The sequence below is a fragment of the Podarcis melisellensis genome (assembly GCF_964234715.1).
Source record: "Podarcis melisellensis genome assembly, chromosome: 6".
In the NCBI taxonomy this organism is placed as follows: Eukaryota; Metazoa; Chordata; class Lepidosauria; order Squamata; family Lacertidae; genus Podarcis; species Podarcis melisellensis.
In genome coordinates this window covers 41537384-41560183 of record NC_138538.1, presented here as the reverse complement: position 1 = coordinate 41560183, position 22800 = coordinate 41537384, and the positions used below count along the sequence as shown (strand labels likewise).

At 43.8% G+C, this 22800-nt stretch overlaps 1 protein-coding gene across 11 annotated transcripts in view; it reads right to left on the bottom strand.

Moving 5' to 3' along the window:
- PLEKHA6 (pleckstrin homology domain containing A6) overlaps positions 1 to 22800 on the bottom strand; it is a 185965-nt gene that overhangs the window by 151680 nt on the left and 11485 nt on the right. The gene's annotated exons all lie outside the window — the stretch shown is intronic.

The following is a 22800-nucleotide window of genomic DNA, read 5'->3' as shown; positions in this document are numbered from 1 at the left end:
TCAGCAAAGAGGACCAAAAAGAGAAAAGCAGGGACAACTCACCTGCAGGGAGCATCAAGGTGACAAATCAAACAGGACAGGCTGTCAGCAGGAATGAAGGCCAGCAGCGCCCCACTGAACCACTGACAATCCTCACTGAGCCTGCACTTACATTGAACTAATTGGTAGTTTGGGGCACATCATGCCTTCCTCTCCCCTGCTACCTGTCTGCAAGCCTGACAGTGAGACCACAGGGGCTGGAAAGGTGCCCGTCTGAATCATTATCAAGCAGACTTCACAGTGAACCAAACCCATCCCCCCACCCAGCTGTAGTGCAACATCAGAGCCACAAGCCAGCTTTGAAAGAAGACCAAAAATGTAGAGAGAGATTTGTTAGGGACCATTTCCCAAACAGGTGGTCTTGGTAATCCACATACTTCAACTCAGGTCATGACTGGACTAAAGGCAAAATGATCGCTCTTTGGTACAGGGCTGGTACTCAGTACTCACAGCCAAATTGCACCTGAGTCTCTGCTCTTTTTCCGGGGTTACTATATGAGAAATACATCTGTGTCTGTGTGTGGTTGGGTTGTTGTGCAGCAAATGGGGGGCCCTTAGCTATGACTTTTCATCTCTATGAATTTTTTTAAAAAAACATTTGATAGAATTTTTTTGGATTAGGAATTGCATCTTTTATTTTTTAAAAAAATAGTGCATCTCATCATTACAGCTGCCACAAAACACACCTGAAGGTGACTGGGAAAGGGTTTTAATTCCAATGGGAAGATTTACAGGATGTCCATGTATGCACAGGATGTCCATGTATGTACAGGATGTCCTTTTAGCAGCTCATCAGGTTTGATTTAGCTTCAGCTCAGGAAGATAAAACTGTATTGGACTTGCACCCTGCCTTACCAATGGAAGAAGTTACAGTGCAATGGGGAGCAGTATGCATCCTTTACCACATGCTTCAGGTCACCTCCTGAACCATGGAAAACCAGAGAAGATGCATCTTCACACTCAACAGATTTAGAACCAAGGCACTGCTCTACAATTCTTTTCAAAACAATCTTAACCAAGCTACCTTACAATATTGATCAAGCTGAAAAATGCTTCAGGTAGGGTAGAGATTACTCCAGGCATTTAGAGCTCTCTCTTTAAAGACTGCCCTTTCTCTTTTTGCCTGCTTCATCTCCTTGGAACACCAAGGGCGGGTGTTTTCTCTATTCCTTTAACCTCACCTGTAAACCTACCTTTTCCATTCAGCTGAAACTGAAATGTTGCCCAAATAGCTGCAACCTTGTCTATTTAATCTGGACTTTTAGATGCCACCTTTCCTCCGAGGAAGTCAAAGTGCTGCACTCCCATGCGCTTTAGCCCCATAATAACCCTGTGAGGTAGGTTAGTCTGAGGCATAGTGACTGGCCCATGATCACCCTGAGAGCTTCATAGCCAAGGAAGGAGCTGAATCAAGGTCTCCCTGGGGGTAGGGGTCTGTCCTGGAGGATGGTCTAAAAGAGTGGTTCCCAGACCTTCCCTACCTCCCATGGACCACCTGTAAATCACTGGTAATCTTGGTGAACCACTCAATGACTTTCTGCCTCATGCACTGTGCTAGATACTGGGTGCTTTTAAATTGTATTATTATTGCTTCTCTTTCTTTCTTTCTTTCTTTCTTTCTTTCTTTCTTTCTTTCTTTCTTTCTTTCTTTCTTTCTTTCTTTCTTCTTTCTTTTGCATTTCCATAGAATTCAAATTGCAATATGATAAAATACATTGTAAGGAATAAAAGAAGAAATAAGCATGCAATTAAAAATCAATATGGTTTTTTAATGTGATACCATGGACCACTTTAACAAAGCTCAAGACCACAGGCCACAGGTCAAAAAGGCATATGAAGGCATCACCTTGCTAAAGCTAAGCAGGACTGGGTCTGATCAGTGCTTGGATGGGGGAACCACCCATGCATGCTCCCTTGGGCTGCATGATGGAAGAAAAGCCAGCTATATCATCACCCCTGAAAAGCCCAGGCACTTTTATTTCCTTTATTTGGACATTTATTTTTTAAAAAGGTCCAAAATATGCATAAAATTTTCAGCATTAAACAAGAACCTTCAGCACCCATCATTGTACAGTAGATTTAGAGAAGAACTCAGCATTTGAGCACCAAACATGCTTGGATGGAGAGAAGATCTTTGGCATGTTACAACACACAAGATTGCATGTTTCCCTCTCCAACTCGTCTCCTGAACCCACAAACTATTATTATAGCATGTTGCACTTTATACTATTGTTGAGTGATTTAACATCAGCTATGATGCAAGGCAAGGTAGTTTAATGAATAAATGCAATGATTAGATTACACACACACACACACACACACACACACACACATTTTCTGCCTTCAGGGAACCTTTTCCACCTCAGTTTGGTTCCCAAGGAATCCCTGAACATGGCAGAGCATTCTGAGGTGTGTTTTAGAACTAATCATCAACTTACATTACATGATGGTCATGTCTGTTAGGGTTCACCCTTCTGGGTGGCTGGAGCCAGAGGCAAAAGTAGGCAGAGAAACAAATACAATTTTCACCTTTGTACAGTTGGCTCATTCCTACAAACATTCATGCATCCCTCTTTATCCTCCATCCAGGCAAGCAAAAGGCATTATCAGAGGACATGTTCCAGCCAGGCAAAAATAACAGCTGGGATGTAAAGAAGAGCCAGTGATAGGCGTGGACAGAAGAGAAGGGGTGTGGCCTCTATTGAATTCTGAGGGCCAGAGAGGCTTGGGGAGCTACATTTGACCTCCATGCCACTGGTTCCACACCCATGCATTATTGTTATGTGGGTTTGCTCTGTCCTCCGCTCCACTCCTCCTGTGTTATGTCTTAACCAGGACAATTTCTAAAATTAATTCCAAAACTGGAGCGTGCAGAGTCTTCGGGAGCTTTCAGTTCTGTAAATTCATTTACATCTTTTCCACTTCTAATGCACATGTGCCCTGAAACACTGACGGGGCTGTTTGGGGAGGGGGGGGAGGAAAGAAGGAAAGAGCAATCTGGATAAGATTCTATGTCTGATTGCATCAAGATTAAGAATGTAAGAAAAGCCCTGCTGGGTCAAACAGAATGTGAATCAAGTTCAGCATCCCATTTTCCACAGTGCCCAACAGGACATTGATGAGAAGCCCAGAAGCGGGACATGAGGGCTATAGCCCTCTCTCCCACTGCTGTTTCCCAGCAACTGATGTTCCAAGGCAAGCTGCTTCTGAACCTGGATGCAGTATGTTGCCACCATGACTGGAGATTCACAGCAATCTGTACCATAAAGAAATGGAACAATGGGGGATTCCAAATGCATTGTTTCCACTCTATAAACAAGCCCAAGTAACCTGAAACTAAAAAAAATCCAGGTAGACATCTGAGCAAGAATGTCAGAAGACTGAAATGAGAATATTTTGGGTTCAGCCACTCTCTTTCTGAATTACAATTTGATAGCAATAGGAATAAGACAGTGCACAGGCATTACTGTAGCTTTGTGCTGCTTCACAAGGCTGGAAGGTTTGTGCATTCACAACAACGAGGAGCTGAGAAATGTGCCCAAGATAAATGCAACTGTTAGACCTTAACAAAGCCTTTGTCTTCTAACCAATGTGACAAGGTCATGCCTGATAACAGATCTCAGCTACAGTGAGGAGGGCAAGGGATTTTGATAAAAACAGGACAAAAATCCCAGCACAGACATCCACAGCAAAATAAATTCCCTCTAACCCTGCAGGAGCTCATCACTCAGATTCCTACTGAGTGCTGAGGCCCAGAGGTCCTTCAATTTGCACACTGCTCTTGCAGTTCCCAGCAATGAGATGGAAAACAAGCAGAGAGTGACCACAGTTGTAATTTCAATTATGTTCAATTAAAGGTCAGCACATTAAATGATTTGGAAGATAAACACAACCCCCAGTTTACGATAATAAAGTTGCTCTTGCAATGATTAGCAATTGAGAAGCAATATTAAGCTAGTATGACATTCAGCAGGTGCTTGAATCAAAGGCTAAAAACAGTGACATTTACGTCTCTGCTCTGTCACAGACTCATCAACTGTATTCAGATGCACATTCCTCTGTCCCCCAACAGTACATCCATAAGGACAAAATCAAAAACTTTCAATTGACTGTAATTTAGCATTATGACTGAACCCTAAACTGTGGTTCATCTTAGCCATGTTTTATTGAAACAAGCCCACTTCACGAGCCAAGATTTGACACTGCCTTGTTCCAGTAAACCATGGTTAAGACTAAGCATAGTTTGGCCTCCTCCACACTTCTTCTTGTCCCATTGCTTTCCCAGAGGGTTTTCTCTGGATTGACATTTGCTCCAATTTAGCTCTAAAGAGTGGGTTTTCTCTGGGAAGGGAGAGGGGTGAGAGGAAAACAACTTGGATCTGTGCCTAGAATGTGTGGGTCAAGCAGAAAAACCCTTGGACACATGCTTTCCAGGCACAGGACAAGTGGAAGTGTGATTGAGCCATTTGTCTGGATTCCGACTTAAATAATACCCATAATTTATTGTATCTGTATGAATCAGTTTCACCATCTATAAAAAAAAAGCCCAATAGCCCTTCCTAGCTTTGTAAGAAAAAAAATCATGTAAACTATAAGACATTCTGGGATTATTATTATGATGAAGGGTACAGACAAAAGCAGTGATTTGCCATAGAAGAGCTCACCCTGACTGAAACTCGATCCAGTGGAAAACCTATTCAGTGCAGTCTCCCTTGTTTTCTCAGTTTTCTATATAGTGGATATCCACTGGTGGTGGTAACTCAGGAAGACAACTAATTCAGACATTATTTAAAAAAAGGACTTTCAGGTGTCAAAGGAACTTAGCTGTGCAAACAAGTCACACAGTAAGTTCCCATGGTAAGTTATATCAAGACTTGGTCCTCAAAGATGGATGGGGATCCTAAGACCTTACAAGGCACAACAACTCCACTGCCTCCTGAACTCAATTAAGAAAAGCTACACAGCTCTGATTCTGATGAAGCATTGCTTCACATAAAATTCAGGAGCCTTATATTAAAAATAGACTATTGGTGTTATGACCCATGATCTGGGGATCTTGGCATCTATGACAGAGGTATCTGATAAGGCTGAGGTCCAGGCTACTTCCTTGGGGATGGGGAAGAATGGCTAGTACATTCTTTGGGACCTCTCTGGCCTTTCCACAACCACCTGACTCCTCTACTGTACCTCTATCTCCTCACCCATACAGAAGCCAATGACTACAAATTAAGGGGGGGGTCCTTTAGCCAGCCAGCTCCTTCAAGGAGGTAGACCCTACCACAGTCCAGATCTGGTCAGCCTACATAATGCTGCTGCTGCTGACTCTAGCTGCCTGTAGTTACCTCAGAAGGAGAAGCAGGCAGCAATGCACCCTTGGAGCTGTCCCAGGTCCTGTTCTTATATGTCCTCTACTTTGACCTTTGACTTTTCTTGATTCCCCTACAAACCTCAAGCTCCCACAGGATAACATTCTATATGAAGGACCATAGGGGACTGCCTTATTCTCAGTCAAACAGGCTGCCTCTATCAGGCCTCTTCTCCCCTCAACTAGGGGACAGCCAATCCATCAGGCTCCCTCAGTAGCACAGACAGGAAACAGGGCTCATTTCATCAACTTTGTTGGAGGCCAAGCTCCATCAGGCATCTCCTGCCCCTGAACTTTGCCAGCTGATCACTGTAGGAACAACTGTTTGGAAACTGTTTAGTGTCTGAGTTTTGATTTTCCTCTTCCCTCCCTTCCCCTTGTATGTTGTTTTTGATACTGCAAGTCTGCAGGTAGGGGCTGTCTTGTTTTCATTGACTATATGTAAGCCTTCCTGGGAGGCATCTTGGCAGAAAAGCGGAGTACAAATGCTCTAAAAAAGAATAGTAAACAAATTGTCTGTGATCAAGTACCGTGATAAAAACACCGTTGTCTTTACAAGCGGCAAATGAACCTTTATTTGGTAGGGCCAACATAGAGAATATTAGAGATCCCTTCCAGGGACATTCAGAAAACAAGCAGGGATGCTGAGTGCAGCAGGAGGCTTGCTGGCCTTCTGCCTTGCAAAAACTAGAACTAAATATCACAGAGGGAACTGAAATGCAGTGACAGGCAATAGCAGAAAACCCTGAAGCTAGTGTGGGCCAGATACTCAGACAGCTGGTGACCATAGCTGAGGTGCCATGAGCACCATAATGCTAACCCAATTTACACTGTGCAAAGGAACGATTCAACAGCAGGGAGCTTGCCTGTTATGGAGGTGTGGTGTGCAGGGATGTTTGCCAGCTGCACTGAGTGGCAACAATAACCCCATCATGTCTGATGTGCCAGCTGCAACCAGGCGCAGCTCTCAGCTTGCACATTGCCCTTGGCCAATAACCTGCCCCACAGGCAGTTTTCTGTGACCTGCAGAGCTTTCCTTGGTATTATTTCATCACTTGCCTTCCTACCTTCATCCGTGGAAAGCTTCTCCAGGCCACTAGCTGCTGCCTTTGGAATATACACTGGTTATTATTAAAACTTGCACAAACTGCTGTTCCATTAAAACAGCAGCAACAACCCAGGGCAATTTACAAAGTTAGAACCCAGAGTCAGTGTGGTGTAATGGTTAGAATGCTAGGCTGATACCTGGGAAACCAGGGTTCAAATCCCCACTTGGCCATGAAGTTGGCTGAGTGACCATGGGCCAGTCTGCCTCTCAACCGTCTCAATTTGGCAGGGTTGCTATGGGGTTTAAATGAGCATTGTGTGGGATGGATCTGCCCACTGTCAGACAGCTCTCACCATGAGAAAGTTTTTCCTAATGGCTGCACCTCAGCATCAAAGCCAAGGGACTTCTTGGCATAGAAGAATTGCTGTTCCAGTACAGGCAAATTAGAAACCTACCCAGTACAATCCCCTCTGGCAGGCTTTATTAGCTACGACAGCTTGTGAAGTCAGAATCATTATCTAGAAGAAGCACCAATGCAGCAGGCAATGTTGTTCAATGCCCCACAAACATTGCACTTCTAATCAGTCCTATTCTCTTTAGAGAAGCAAAGGTTAGGTCTGTTTTTCCCCCCTTTTGGAAGGGAAGCATGTCATTCAATAAGAAAACAGCAGCAGCTGATGCTGCAGCAAAACACAATGGTGTGATTTGTCTACTCTATCTGGAGCTGAAAGGTGAGAGGCCAAACAGCCTATTAACTTCCCCAGTTCCTTGAGGCCAAGTCAGATTCCATTCATGACACATAACATGCATACACTTGGGCTGCTTTCATCTCTCCCAAAAAGACATCAGCCTAGCATCAGGCTGATCAAACTGAGAACGAAAAGGGAGGTTATCAACCCAGAGCAAGACACCCTCTGACAGCAGGAGCCCAAATTACAAACTGGTGCTGCTGAGCTGAACCAGCCTGGTGTCACTGTTGTCTTTTCCCAAATAATAATTCCAGCGCCCAGCAAATGCTCTGCTGAGTGCCATGATGCTACTTAGCTAATATCCGAGGGCTGCGGCATGACCCAAAGAGAGATAGATACCCAGCCAGGAGCAGGCCAAGAGGGAGAAGGTGGAGTATGAAGGAAAAAGCATCCCTGGAGCATGCACTTTAAAAAGCCTGTGATGATGCATATCTCTAACATAATGGCTTTTAGATGGCTGTTTGAAAGGATTAGACAAATGCAGGCAGGATAGGTCAACAGCTATTAGCCACTGGGCCATACCTCCAAGGAAGGGAAAGGTACAATAAGCACATTAGCTCTTCTGCTAATTATCAAATTTCTGTTGAAGACCTTTTTTGTGTCGACAGGTGTTTAAACTTTGCCAAAATGAGTCAGTTTCTATGGTTATTTCCTATTGTTCTTATGACACTGTTTTAATAATACTTGAATATTTCATTGCACACTGCTGTGATATTTTATATAAAAGGGTGGTCTATAAATATTGTGATAAAATAAATATTTTGATATAAAGGCAGCAACAGTCTCCAGGAATCTGTGGCTTTGGCTTCTTTCCCCCATTGACCTGACTGTGCCCAAGATCAGAGGAAGTCAAGTCAAAGCTGCTTTAGCTAATCTATTGCTTTCTGGAGCGCAGCCTGGGGTTAAGTGGATGGTTGCCTTGTTTTTAAATGGAACTCTCATGCGCTCCATCAGCCCACTCCCACTTTCACTTCCTCTAGGTTGTTCCTTCTATCATGTATCTGATTCAACAGCTGCCCACAAAACACCTTCACCAACCTGCCCTTCACACAACCCAAGGCCCATGGAAAGTGCAAAAATGCCATGCACATCAAAGGAAGAGATCCCTCCAAATAGCCCCATCCTTTCTTAGGAAGAAAACAGCCATAGATTGTTGGATGTTCCCCTTTGGAAGAGGCTGGGCACTGACTTCCTATGCCCTACCCTAAGCAAGGGGAGATGTTGCTAAAACAAATGAACAAATAGAGCCCACATTAACAATGCTGTTAGCATGGATATAAGCTCATGTTTCCCAAATCAATTTCCAGTTCTCTTCAATTTCACTGTTCTCATGTTTGTATCGATCGATTGTACATTGCCGCTAAGATGTATTTTGTATTAGTATTCTCTCTCTTTCTAATAAAAAAACACTTTCATTTGTATTCTCTTTAATAATACATTGTCTCTTCATTTGCTATTAAAATTGTGGTGCTTCAACTGCACATGCTTTTAAAAGGATTTTCTTTCATTTTCTTACCCCAACCCAAAAACTCAATGTATGGGATAATATTTCTGCTTCTAACAAAAAAAACCAAACCCCAAATTCTCGAAAGAGCAGGCATATCCCAATTCTAAATTTCCATTAACGTGAACATTATAGGAAACAGATGTTATTGGAGAGACTATTCAACTTTACTTGTATTTACTCAAGTGTTGCTCATAAGTTTAGTTTCTCTTCCAGGGACCTAGATCAATTCCTCTTGGGGTATCCATTACAGACTTTGAAACAGGATCGTTAACTGTTCTTATGCTAAATCCATCCAACACATCTTATTGTTTTAAGATGTACTTAATAACGCTAATAAGAATTTAACTTTATAATCTAGGCAAAAAGTATGAGCACCTAATCCCCATTGATGTTTAACATACAGGGTGGCCATAGGTTTTGAGATGTCTGATTTAAGCCTATCCCACCCTTGACTTAAGGGTGCTGTGCAGGGATAGGTTGGCTTCCAAATTCACCTTGTATCAGTGGAGCCTCAAGACAAGCAGTCATATGGGACCCATGCTGCCATATTACCACTGTTGCTCCAGTGGTACCTACTGCTTATGGAACCAATGCACTGGGATACCACTGCTAACACAAGGGACAAGAAAGTGGAGGAAATTGCCTTCTGCGGGCATGAGCTACAGAGTTTAACTATGTGGTACAGAAGAAATACTTAATAAGAGCAATACTCTGTGCTCAGCTCCACCTACACATGGGAATTTGAGGTATGCTACTGAAAGGACCGTATGCTACCACGACAGGGTGAGCTTCCGTTGCTCGGTCCCGGCTCCTGTCAACCTAGCAGTTCAAAAGCATGCCAAAAAAGTGCAAGTAGATAAATAGGTGCCACTCCAATGGGAAGGTAAACGACGATTCCATGCGCTGCTCTGGTTCACCAGAAGTGGCTTAGTCATGCTGGCCACATGACCCGGAAAAACTGTCTGCAGACAAATGCCAGCTCCCTCAGCCTGTAAAGTGAGATGAGCACCACAACCCCAGAGTCATCTGTGACTGGACTTAACTGTCAGGGGTCCTTTAACTTTTTTTTTTTTTTTTTTACTGAAAGGACACTAAATAACCAAGGCCCTCAAAGAGTGAAGAGTATATTGATAGCATTTGTATTCTTTAACCACAATTAGATGCAACACATCAAAGATGTGTATTAAAAAATGAATGAAATTATAACAGAAGCTGCATAGGGTGGAGGAATGTACTGGGGTAGGGAAAAGCTGTATTCTATTTGCTGGCCCCACCCCTTCACCATTGCCCGACCGGCACCAGGACCTATGTACACACGCAATCACACACCCATGAATGTAGGTTCTGCATGCCTGAGCTATCTAGTCTCCATTTTTGCAGGGTAGAGATCATCCGTACAGTTCCTATGCACACTGAAGTCCGAGCATGTGCAAATGGGAGCCCATACTCATGCAACAATCCTAAACACTCACATAGATACCACAAGACCGAAGACAAAAGGAGAGGCCTTCTCCTAGCAGTAAACAAAGAGAAGTTGCAGTCAAATGCGTTTCATGGGGTAGTGGCCAAGTCAGTCCAATGCAGGAAATACCAGTCTTGTGGCATCTTTAATTGTTACATCTGATGAAGCAGACTCTACTCTATGAAAACATATGAATTGGTTTGTTTTTCAGGTGCCACAAGACTCATTCTAGAATGATGTGAGGCAGATCTAGGATATGTTCACAGGACTGCTTACTTTGCATCCAGTGGGCTCCCACAGCTAGTTTTTGAAGCCACATTCACATGACATTAGCCACAATCCATTTGGTTGCTTCTGTTTTTGACAAATACTGCTCTTTGGTGTATTTCCCCCCTCAAACCAGCTTCAATCCAACTAGAAAACTGAATGTGGAGTAAGCGGTAATGTGAACAGACTCTGAACAGCCTTCATACATGCACTGTTAGCACATATGCACAGATGACAGCTTCATGAATAGGAGTTCCCAGGAGGGCAGTGCAAGAGAAGGGAAGCCAAAAACATAATGCACCCAGGGTGAAGATCTCCCCCTCTCTGATGTGAACGACAAATTACCTTACTGCATTTTACGCCACTAATGTGAGCATCCCCCTAGTCTGGATGCAATCTGAGATGTGTATTTTCTAGCAAGTAAGCTCCATTGAACACAGTGGGGCTTCTGAGACAATGTGCTAAGGTTCAATCTGCCCATTTAAAAGGGAGATACGATTTCATAAACATGGGGGACACAGCAGTAAAGAAACAAAATAAGCTGTGGAAACGCCTAGAGGTACTACAAACCCTTGCTTCCATGCTTTTGACAGCAGCTTGATCGGCTGACTTTAGCAAGCAACAATGTTTATTTCCAAATGTCACCTCCTAATGCCCCCATCCCCGGCTGTCAAAAAGCCACAGTGCAAGCGTCAGTTGAGAAGTTGGCAACCCAACGAGGACCCAGTGCAGATGTGGGCGACAGCTATCGGTTCAAAGCAATCTCCATTGTCCTCCTCCAAATTGCATTGAAAGGATTATGTCCCTCAGAACTCTCTTCCGTCAGCACCTCTGACAACACAATGGCGCTTGGGGAGTGCTGCTGGCAAGAGTCCAGGGTCTCAATGGCTTGTAGGCCTGCCTATTGCATCAGCTCCATTGAAGAGGAGTGAGCAGAGCTGGTCCTATGTGTGAAAAGAGGAGGAACTGGGTGGTTCAGCACCCAAGCAGCATGTTTGCTGACAGGAATGCAGGACGCCAGACTCACACAAAAGCCTTCTCATTATCTCTTAATTATTGCTTTTTCCAGCTCCTGCAATTAACGCCTGTCTGGGTGGCTGCTGGTGGGGCTAGAGGCACATTAGAGTCAATCAGGCAGCTGATAGGCCAGTTCAGAGGAGGCCCTGCACTGCCACCACCCCAGGCTGCCAAGCCAAATAAGCAGACATGGGACAAAGGGCCTTGCGAGCACAGAGAGCTGCAATAAGACACCAGACTGACAGCCCATTCACACGACAAAAAGAGCCTACATTTAAGATAAAATAACTAGTCCACCCTTTTCTTTTCCTTCAGAAGGTTGCAAATTAGAATGTTCATCTAAAGAAGTACTTAAAATTGTCATGCAGATTTGAAACAGCTCTTTTTCAGGCCTGGTGACAAACTAGGACACGTGACTCCCTGCTTCTTTTCCATGCCTTTAAAGCAGGCGCTGTGAAATGTACTGCTGAATGATGCGGTTTTCAATTTATTGTGCTCTATTTGTGACATTTTTCTCTCCTCCAAGTTGCCTAGATTGATGTACGTTTCATTCATCCATCAATCCTGTGAAGTAGGTTAGGCTGCCAAACAATGGCTGCCTTTAAAGTCACCAAGTCAGCTTAATGGCTGGGTGGGATTTAAACCCAGGTCTCCCCAGTCTAAATATAGTGAAAAAGCTGTGCTCTGACACAACTAGTTACACCCTAAGAAAACAGAGTCCTTGTCTAGCACTCTAACCACTACATCATACTGATTCTCCCCTATTTCCTTTAACTTTATGAACACCTGGGTTCTCAGCGCCTCCTATGGGTGATGGGTTGCAGAATGTCTCCTGCATGGATGTGTGTGTGTGCACGCAGCCTGGACTTTGCTGAACTTCATCCAGCCCTACCAACCTTTGAAATCCAGCCGCTTCCCTTGTTGTCATATGAGCCTTTGCATCATATTTCACACCCTGTCCCAAACATTCCCAACCCTTTACTCACGAGGGAGGCACAAACAGTGACTACTGTTATTTTGAATATTTGTTCCCATTTAGATAAATGCCCTCTTTCTCCTTCCTTTAAGCTCACAGCTCCTGCTTTGCGCTCAGAGATGAACACTCTTCAATAGACGCAGGCTCCATCCCAATAGGACTCTGACTGCAATGCATGAGACTTGGGCTGCATACCAAACAGTCGTAAGCCAAAGCGCTCCTGGAGGAATCTTCTGCGGTAGAGAAAGGGATGTGATTTTTAGAGGAACTGTATTAAGGCGCATGGAAGCTACGGCTGCTGAGATCAAACAACAGGCCAAATCACTCAAGAGAATTCTGCTTTGGTTTCTAAAGGACCAACCTCATCACACCTTCCCATCTGGCCACACATAGGGTAAAACAGGAGAAACAAAGCCTCCTTTGGAAATCTGGCTGTCATCTGTGCACCCTAAGTCCTGGCAGTCTTCCTACCATCTACATCATCGGATCACAGAGGCAGGAAAAAACAGAAACAGTTCCATCAGCTAAAGGGAGAAGCAGAGATGGACAGATAGGCTGTATTCCAGATCAGATTATTTGCTCATCTATCTTTTTTCTACGTAAAAAGATAAAGGTAAAGGGACCCCTGACCATTAGGTCCAGTCATGGACAACTCTGGGGTTATGGCACTCATCTCACTGGCCGAGGGAGCCGGCATACAGCTTCCAGGTCAAGTGGCCAGCATGACTAAGCCGCTTCTGGCGAACCGTTTACCTTCCCGCCGGAGCAGTACCTATTTATCTATTTGCACTTTGACGTGCTTTCGAACTGCTAGGTTGGCAGGAGCAGGGACTGAGCAATGGGAGCTCACCCTGTCATGAGGATTTGAACTGCTGACCTTCCAATCGGCAAGCCCACGTCTATGTACACATGACCAAAAAAGAGAAAATGCAGCCTCTTCCCAAAACAGGTGGGTAGAACTCTTCACCATGGGTGCATTTGACAAATGGGTGCATTTATATCCAATCTTTTTTCAAGGTGGCATACAAGGTTCTTCTCCCCTTCCTCATGTAACCCCCCACAACAACCCTGTGTGGTAGGTTAGGCTGAGAGGCAGTGACTGGGTCAAAGCCACCCAGTTAACTTCATGGCTGAGTGGGAATTTGAACCCTGGTCTCCCAAAGTCCTAGTCTGACACTCTAACCATTACAACCCCACCTCAATAGTGTTTGGGCTTTTGGAAGAGATCCTCAGCATGCAGAGCACTTTTCGGCCCAGACAGCATGCGGCAACACAAAGCTTTTCCAAAATGTCGTGGCCACAGAATCCACTGGGTATTGGACACCTGTGGTCAGCCTCATTCTGCTCCATTCCCATCAGTGACAGCAAAAAAACAGCTCTATGTTCATGGCGTTTGGACTGTGGCGAGGGCAGGGGGGAGAGAGAGCTGTTCTAATTATTCCACACATCTAAAAGGTGCTTTCCAAAGAAGTGAGATACATTCTTTTTTTGTTCTGTAGCACATATGCATACACGCACACAACGCTTTCAGTAACACCCGAGGATTAAGGCCTCCATGCCAGTCACAAGGGAGGATTAAGTCATAATGCACATGTCTGGCTGGTGTTTGCACAGAATTATTTGCTGCCTGACATCAGGTCTGGGCTGAAGAATGAACAAGGTCTGGAGATAAAACCTGCACACACTCCCTTGCAGCCAGACAGCTACATAACCTCACCCTGAACTTGTGTCAGTGATTAGAGAAAGAAGAATAGCAGTATTTCAGATTCCAAAATGGAAAGCAGCCAACAGGAGGCAGTAAGGAGCTTGGCAAGGTACATGGTATGTGTGTCTTCTTACAACTGACCATATCCAAAAGAAAAGCCTGCAGTTATCCTTTACTGTGATGAAAAGTGAAATATGACATGAACAGGTAATCATAAAGGGAGGGGGTGGAGTCAGAGTAACCAAAAACTGGACTTTATAAACTCCACCACCCTATGCAATATCCTAGGGTTGCCATATTCCCCAAAGTGAAAATCTGGGCAAAGTTGTTGAGCCCCCTTCCTTGTCATACAACCAGGTTTTCCCAGACATTCTACCGATTTAGTGAAAATCTGCCCACATGTCATTCTGCTTTTCCCAGACATGTCCGGGGAAATCTGGATGTATGGCAGCCTGAAATATCCCTTCAAAATCAAGGAATATGTTTAGCAAATGCAGCTTACAAGGACTTGTGCTATCATTAGGAATACCACCATGATGCACCTCCTTTTATGCTTGTGTCGTAGTAAAGTTTGGACTGTACACTATAAATGAATCCATTCCAGCCCTATAGATCAACAGAGGCTTTCAGTTATCTCCACAATAAAGAGAGATTTCTTCAGTCTGCTATAGATCAACAGGGGGGGGGATGTGTGTCACATTTAATGTAGCCTGGGGGAAAGCAGAAGTGGCATCTTACAACACAGCAGCAATGCTACATATCGATAGGGACAAATCGATGCATGACCTCAAACCCTAAACACAGAGGGCAGCTGTAGCATCTGTGCTTGGCAGCACTTTAAGGAGCACTGGTACTGTATATTCACTTGAGCACCAAACATTTGAGTGGAGAAGGTAACTACTGCAATGCAAAAGCCACTCATGTGGATTTTTGTATCAACAAAGAATGATCTGTTTCATTACGGGGCAAAGCAGTTACGAGCAATCATAGCAGCAGGGTGCCCTGTGCACATTCATTTTGAAACATTAATGCATATTTTAAAACTCCTGCATCCTTTCAGTATTATTTGATTCAAATTCAAGCACATATTTCTGCTCAGACTTCCGATTATACTTCATCTAACTCCCTCCGTCCTGACAAAACATTGCCCAACTTGGAATGGCTCCATTTGCCTATATCAGGTGGATAGTTCACACAGTGTCTTCTGTCTCCAAGATGATTGCTTGGTGGTGCAATGGCCATGCTATGACTGCTGCAGACTGTCTTGCACGTTACAGCTACTATATAGGGACTATGTCCTGGAACCTCTGAACTGAGGCATTCAGATTTAAATCCTCAGAACACAGAATCTATCCTCTTGCACTCTTCAGTTTGAGGGTCGCTGTTATCCCTTCTTCATTTCCAAGCCATTTCAAGACCACTTACTCCTACTATTTGGTTACCATGGGAACTCAGAAAGCAAACATGGCTGCCATAATGAATCTACAGCAAGGTCAGAAGGCTTCAGGGACCAATGCTTGTGAAATGCATGAGACCACACCAGGTCAAAGCCCGTGGTCTATAAAGACTGGCCAGCCCTTGACAGGCTATGTATTTAGCTGGAAATGAGTGGTAACTGCTGATACCAGATCATAAGCAGACACGACCAAACCATCCAGGGGCTTGTTTCCGTGTTTTTAAACCAGCCAAGCCAGTTCTTTTAATGCCCAACTTATATTTATTTTAATGGCCTGTTCCATGAGGCTTCTTTAAAGCAAGGGACACACCTTACCAGCAGTCTGGCAGCAAATTTGGGTTTTACACTTACCAAAAATTGCACAGAACTGTTCAGTGTTCCAAGATCCAAAACCTGAAAGTAATTCTGGCTTATATATTTTCATAACAAGAAATAGGCAAACTGTCCAGGTGATAGCCAACATCTGCACTGAATCCACATGCAGGATTCTCTAAAACCAAAGACAGTCCAAGGACAGAAAAATATCATAGCAGGTTTTTATTACTTAATCTGAATAAAAACATACCCTTATTTCATGAATAATGAACGGTCCAGAAACATGATAATCAGATACAATTTTAATGGCATGATGAACAACATAACACTACATGAACAATACAACACACCTGCTTCTTTGTTCCTTAGCCCAGTGAATCAGTAATATCTACGCACAACTGAGGGGAAATGAAGGAAGCCATTTTGTGCCATGCACATCAAAGCAGTACTCAGACCCACAATCTTTTTGAAATATCATTGGCTCAGTTACTTCAATCATTTAGCCTCTGTATTTTTTGGCACACCTTAATAAAGCAATAATAATAATACACAATGTTGAGTTTTTTACATCACATAATGTACTCTGAAGCCAGTCATTTTGTGGCCCAATCTCTCCACCCACCCACAAAAGCACAGTCTGAACTCTTTCAGGGTTTGGAATCAATGGTTGAAAAAAAATAAAGGGGAAATTATCATTTTTTCAAAACAGATCAAAACAAAGAACACCATGTTTTTTGACTAATAATCATAACATGCCAGAAAATATTCAAAGGGAAATCTAAAACTAGTTGTTAAAAGGATGGCAACTGAGCTTAGTTAAGGTTACTCACCACTGCCCTCTGTTGGATAGTCTTTGTTAGAAGTAGAGTCCAGTAGACGCCATATTGTAAATGTTTCTGGGAGATTCTCCTCCAACTTAAGCATGGAGCATTAAGCATGTGTGCCTGTCAGCAAGCTGAATGCTGCTGTTTTCCTAGGTGGCTTCAGATTTGCTGAACTATATTATTATTGGGCTTAAATAGTTTGGCAGGCTGCCTGCTACTGGGACAGCAATTGCTTGAAAGCCATTTGTCACACAGCTTGCTCTGTCCTTATTTTACTTTTCTCAAGGCGGAAGAAAGCCTTTCCATCATAGCTGCAGAATTACAAGGAACTGGGAGGGAGGAGGGGGGCAAACGTACCTCCGTCCTCTTTAGTAACCTCCCTTCCCCCACAAGATAATATTCTCCCCTGTCGAGGATGCCATGCATTGCAAGCCCCAGATGGGAAAATTAGTTCTGACAGTTCTAAGCCTATTTGGGAAACAGGAGGTAATTAATTCAGATTCCACCCCCCTCATCTGTATGAAAAACATCTTATTCTTCCTATGGGGCTCATTCTGCCTCCATTTCAACCAACTGCTAGAACAGAAAACCAATGGGGGTTCATTAATACTAGGCCACAGACCAACATGCACAATAACAAACTCTGCATGACAACCTTTCTCCCAGCCAAAAGCATGCACCCGATGAATCTGACCTCCCCTAACTACCCACAAGGATATTTGCTCAAGACCTATTAGGCACTTGCATTCCCCCCCCCCCCAGATAAAATGATATTTGGGATTCTGCCATGCAGTTCTCTTAAGCTGGGTTTCACAAGACTGACCCCTTAGTTCCAAAGACTTTGAATTAAAGTCTCCCAAATTTGCACCATTTTCTTGTATTGCCTCCTTTTCTGCTACTTTAAAGGTGACAGCCATTTTGTGAATGGCCACATTCCCATGGCAGCCATTTTGTGAACAACTTTCCTCCCCACTGCATCCAGCTTTGTGGTAGGTCCCATGTCCCTTCATCATAAATCCATATGTGGCCAAGAACCTACAAACAGAACGTATCACCACAGACTTAATCAAATCCTCAAGGAGAGTGTGGCCTTATTTCTGTCCTCCTTCCTGTAGCGTTTGAGCCAGAACCTGCCATACTGTTTCACTGGTCTCTGGATTATACAGTCATTATAACCACCATCTGGCACAGAATATGCCAAGCCTAGTAAAGTTCTGAGAGATAAATAACAGGCTTGAAGCTTTCTGGGTCAAGGGATGGATGTCATTTTCAGAGATCACACAAGTTTTCAGTCACATACACACACATGCTAAAGTTAAGACAGATTTTAAAATGTGCTCTGAGGAACTCTGGGGTTCCTTGGAACTTGTTTATCAAGGCTCTACAACAAGTAGATCGGTGATAGTGGACAAAATTATATTGTCCACCATTACTGTTCCCTTCAGCATGTGCAGACACATTGTCAGCAATTGTATATGGCACATTCTCAGTTCATGTGGGGCAATACTGAGGCCTAAGAATTCTGGCCAGCGCCTGACCTGAACAATCACTCAACCTGACAATCCTTTATCATAAGCAATGGATTCTTCAGGTACCCTGCACAGCTTCCTCAACAGAAAGGTAGAAAGTCTGAAAATCATCAGTGTACAGTGGTACCTTGGTTCTCGAACATACCGTAATCCATTCCAGGAGTCCATTTGACTCCCGAAACCATTCAAAAACTTCTGGTTGGCTGCAGGAGCTTCCTGCACTCAATCGGAAGCCGCATCTGATGTTTGGCTTCCGAAAAACGTTCGCAAAGCAGAACACTTACTTCCAGGTTTGCAGCGTTCGGGAGCCGATTTGTTCGGGAGCCAAGCCATTCGAGAACCAAGGTACCACTGTACAAGATGGGAAATGTCAGCTAATGCGCAAATGTTTTTTTTTTCTTTTCTGATGACAGATAATAAAAACATACGCACACCATAGTTTTGATGTTTAAAAAGACAATAGTCCTACAATAGAAACACTACCTTGAGAAAGAATGTCTGGATCCTACAAGAAAATTCCCATTATAATGCAAATAAGGTGATCTGGAAAAGCCCCTAAACCTAGTTCTCTGCACTCATTTCAAAGGGTGCTTCCAGACGGCTGTTCTTTTGGAACAGGGTTCAATCACATAATGGCAAATTCAGGTTGCACAGTTAAAGCTGATCTGGAGCTCCTGTGCAAGAAACCTGCTTCCCCTGAAGATCTGACTTTTTCCAGTAAGAAAAGTGATGTGCCGTGGTGGAGTTTGGACTCTCAAATTTCAGTGGCGCCCTGTGCAACACTAAAATTCATGCTTCCTTCTACAGCATTGTTGTGGTGCCCCCTGCAGTGCGGCCCCCACTGCAACTGAACCAGTCACACACCACCCTAAAAACAGCCTCTGTGGTGAGAAAATGTACTGGGAAGTGTAGGATAACACTTGCTGTGGCAGACCTTCTAGCATCCCCCCACACAAATCAGAATGAATACTTATTAAATAGGCAACATTGTCTAATCGCCCTATCAGCTCAACAAATGGGTCGTCTGGAATTCTCAGAAACATCAAAAAGAAGATGCCTCCTTGGCTCAGAGAAATCCTGTTTGTCAAAAAGATAAGCATCCCTTTCTTCAGATACCAGAGAACTCCAATTTTCTCTCCTGGCCACATTGAAGCAGCTTGTAACGAGCAAAAATCCTGTATCCTAAAAATTGCAGACTATGCCATTCTGCCACTCTGAGCCTTAAAATCTGCATTAGGGTCTTGTTTTTTGTCCCATTGTGAGTTATATCTGATTGAATGGAATCAGGGAGAGAGCTTCCTAAGTGGTATACCACAGCTATAGAATATGCTCCCTGGGAAAGTCCATCAGCTTACTTTCTTTCCCTTTTCAGGTGGTGTTTGAAGACATCTTTATTCCAGAAGGTTTCTGATGACCATGTCTACTATTTTTATTGGGGGTTGTTTTTTGCTGGCTTTTAATGCGGCCGTTTAATTTGTTTTTATACTGCATTTCATTGATTTTTTTAAAAGTAAGGTATATTAAAAATCATTTGAAAAGTGCATAACTTAAAAAAAACCAGAAAAGAATTCTCCCTAATAACAATTCAAAAAGATATGCTCTCAACTGGAGGCCAGCAGTTTCTAAGTTTAGTCAATGCCCATAAGCTGCACCCCCAAAACACTGACTTATGAGAATCAGCCCTACAAGACTCCACAGAGTACAAAAGGACAATGTAGTCATTCAGCTGCCCCCCCAAAATTCAGATGATGAGGCTAATGATAGGATGCTTTCACTTTCTGAAAATAGATAAACTGGATGGGGAAGAAGGAAATTGCTCACAAAGATATTAAAAGAGTGCTTCTCAAACCTGGGGTTTTTTCAGTGGCTGCCTAGGTGATCACTGCACACTCAGCAGTTCCAAATAAGTCTGCAAAAAATATAAAAACTAGCTTACACCCCCCCCCAAAAAAGTATTAAGAGCTTCTCTGCCCAAAGCCAACATTTTACCATGGGAGGCAGCAGTGGTGGCAGCAGGGCTGCTGCAATGAACAACCGTGGAAGCCTTTGAGAGGCAGAGACTCAAGAGAGCATTAGAGGAGGGAAGGAAGGAAAGAGGGACAGAGGCCAGTGTTACTTGCAGCACCCCTGACCATCATTCAAGGCACCCCAGGGTGCCACAGCACACTGGTTGAAAACCACTGCTTTAGGCAATCATAGAAGTGCCTGTTTTCAAGCACAGTGCATGAAAAGCTAGTGTGTGATATACCTGGCAGAGAGATAAAAAACAACAACATTGTTCTCCTACCCAGGGCTATCAACTCAGCTTCTTTCCACAGCATTAAAATTCATTCAGACACCATAACACCCCAAAACATCAGGATTTAATTGACCTGATTATGCATGTTAGACAGATAACATCTGAAGAATCTGAACATGTTTACCGGGCTTTAACAGCTGCATAATAAAAAGAATTTACTGTATCATAGGCTGGAGCTGACTTCCTGCATGCTGTATTAACATAGATGCATTCATTGGCCTGTTGGAGCTGTGATCCACAAAGCAGTTACTTGAATATGCATGCATTTATACCCTCATCCTGACTAAATATATTACAAGCATCAGTATTACTGATACCAAGTAACAGTTTTAGGACTGAGGTGTTAAAATGCATAATGGAACTAAATCAGCTTTTCAGTGCTCAACTGGTTTGTGTAGTAGGCTGTGTCAGCTTGCTAAGGATCTCTAATAATAGAAGATATGAATTGGAGCTGTTTGATTATGATGATGATGCTAAAAACCAAGGGATCAAATTGGTTTCTGTTGGTGATGCAAGGAAGAAAAGGGAGTAGACAGCCCAAAGGGTAGGATTTAAGCCTCAAACTCCATTGATTGTAGCATGTCTAAGCTACAATCTGAGCAAAGCATGTCTCCAAGTCAAAGACTAGACCCAACACAGTGAGCAAGCAAAGAAATTGATTTGTTCACCCTATATAGTGTAATTGGAGGTAAAGAGGAAACCACTTGTGTCTTCTATCTATGAACCCAAAGCTTGGCACCAGGATCTCATGTCAAGAAGAGGAACAGAACTGGAATCCTACATCAAAATCAAATAATTACCAGATGAAGCTCAAGGAGCTTCTATTGATCTGCCCATTTTCAAGGCAGCTCAATTTCCTGCAGTATCTTGTTGATGCTACTGGCAGTGGCAGCTATTTGGCAGAGAAAATCAAAGGGTCAGGAGCCACACTTTCCAATGTGAATTAAGACACCAAAATTAGATTAGGTGCCTGTATGCATTGGACCTGTCCCAGCTCCAGTTACATTGCCATAAGTGGGAATGGTGCCTGTCCTCTTGTGACCAGGCATGGGTGTGCAATGAAACAAGTGGACAGCAACAACAGCCAAATATGTGCTGGCATTACGTTAGCCATAACTCATTCTGAAGGATCAGAGAGAGAGGTTTATAAAAACCAGACACACACAGGATTCATGTCCACACTAGTGAGATAAACTGCACAGAGACCCTTACTAGCATCTGAAAGATGATGCCTGTAACCGATTTTAAAGCAAAAAATGCAAGGCCAAGTTTAGAGCAGCCGGATGCAGCTCCTTAATCTGGAAGTGGGCTCTCGCTTGAGCGTTTGAATATAGCACCTTTGATAAACGGAAGGCAGCATTAATGCATCACCACTCAAGGGACCTAGTTCTGCCAAGAAAACAGAGCGCTCTCTCCATCCCTGTTATGTCATGCATTCGCTGCCCCTTAAGAGGAGGAAACACCAATTTCCCTCCTTGCTCTGACAAACCCGAAGCCCTGGCAGCCCATCCAGAAAACATCATGAAACACACACTGTCTCCGGGGTTTTTAAAATGTTACTGGCTACACAAAGCAGGGCTCACTCACAGTGTCTGAGAAGCGCTTGATGGGGATTAATCCCAGGTAAGTGTACACAGGGTTGCAACCTTCATCTTTTAGCAGTGTACCCCAGCCTCTTTCTCCTATGTTGGGAGTTTTTGTTTGGTTGACTGGTTTTAAGTCGCTTTGGGTGCCCTGAGCAAGATGAAGCAACTAAAAAATTTAATAAATAATAATAATTGCCAGGGAGTTTAAGGCAATTATTTGGGGGGGGGTTGCCTCTTCCTTTACTTTATTTCTACCCACTTCTTGTGTGTTACAGATGCCTCTGTCCAGCAGAAGCCTTGCAAAGGGAATGACAGCTTGCCCACCCTGATCTTGGACATCCTTTGCTGGCATTGGCTGCCGAGATCCCCCCCCCTCCTTTCCTCCCACTCCACTTGCTTCCCAGAGTTGGATCCCCAACACTGATGGGATGTCAAAACCTATTGAGGGAGATAGACAAGCCTTCTGGGGCGGGGGAGGGGGTGGCCATAGTACCTGGAGGCACAGCATTGCCTCTCAGTACACCCCCCAACAAAAACAAAAAAAGGCCCATACACCCTTGGGCTATGAGAGCTGCTCAGCACAGGCACACAAGCCCTTTAGCAGGCAGACTGCATGCCCAGCAGCAACACACGCACCCTGGCACGTTCAGCTCAGG